At 34.1% G+C, this 1,239-nt stretch overlaps 1 non-coding gene across 1 annotated transcript; it reads left to right on the forward strand.

Annotated features, from left to right (window-relative positions):
* The first annotated feature begins 534 nt into the window (after positions 1–534).
* LOC125094578 (U6 spliceosomal RNA) lies at positions 535–646 on the forward strand. The gene has a single exon (XR_007125591.1). It is a non-coding gene; the product is annotated as a U6 spliceosomal RNA (small nuclear RNA).
* Positions 647–1,239: the final 593 nt, after the last annotated feature.

The raw sequence follows: 1,239 nt of genomic DNA on the forward strand, positions 1-1,239 counted from the left end.
CTGAGCCACCACGGTGCCCCTCAAGCCACCATTTCAAACAAAAGCTATTATTATTATATTATTATTATTATTATTATTATTATTATTTTAGGAAATTATATTTGGGACACCATGAAGATAGATAAATTAGGGAAAGCTTAGAACCAGGAAAATTATTTTAGTTGCATAGGAAGAAAGTGATGAGAACCTGTGATGGCAATAGTGGTGAAGAATTGATTTAGAAATTGTTCCACTGTAGTTGACAGGAAGGAGTTGAAGCTAATCTTAACTCTGCAGTAGAATGAAGGATGTCAGTCCTTGATGAGAAACTGATAATGGTTTTTTGAAGTTTCTCCTTTATCTCTCTTTTACCTTTCCTTACTAATTAAGAAGATAATTCTACAGTATCCAAGCATAATTGCATTTATATAGTCTGTGAAGATATAGGGCAATTAGAGCAACTGTCAATTCATTTGCTAGTAAGATCCTTATAATATGAAGGATTCTAGAAAAGTTTATGCATACCTGAGTCTCAATTCTTCTCTGTTTTCTTAAGTTAAAAAACTTCTTGTGCTCAACATATACTAAAATTGGAACAATGCAGAGAAGATTAGCCTTGTCACCATACAAAGCTGATGCACAAATTCCCAAAGCATTCCATATTTTTGATCTAAGACCAAAGAAACACACAAATACTGTGAAGAACAGTTTCAGGTCAAGAAAGAGGAAAACAAGGCTCTGTCTGAGGAGGAAGAAACCAAGAAATAAAACTCCTTCTCTTTGGTCTGTACATAGTGACCTCAGCAATAACACAGATCAGTTATTCAATAAAACAAACCTTTTCTGCCAAAATAAAATTCTTAAGGATTAACTATTTAAGAGTGTGAAAATTTAGAGATGTCCCTTAGGTGATGTCAGTTTGCTTATTTAGAGTATTTTGAAGAGATCTTAAAAAGGTGTTAATTTCCTATTAATGTCCAAGTTGACCAGAAACAGAACTCCATCAGTCACACATCCCACAGATCACGCTCCCCTTCCTCCATATCACTTCTCTTTCTCCCCTTTAGTTCTTTGTCTTCTTTGTGGCTTATCTTTCTAATACATTATGAATAGTTGGAATCATAAAGAAGTAAAAGAGAGATAAAATACATTTTTGTATGTAGGGGAGTTCTGACTTGATGGAATTTATTATGAAAAATGGTACCCCAAACTTCAGTCCCTGTTCTGCAACTTCTAGTTATTCCTTGAGTTGGACTCTGG

The sequence above is a fragment of the Lutra lutra genome, chromosome 2 (assembly GCF_902655055.1).
Source record: "Lutra lutra chromosome 2, mLutLut1.2, whole genome shotgun sequence".
In the NCBI taxonomy this organism is placed as follows: Eukaryota; Metazoa; Chordata; class Mammalia; order Carnivora; family Mustelidae; genus Lutra; species Lutra lutra.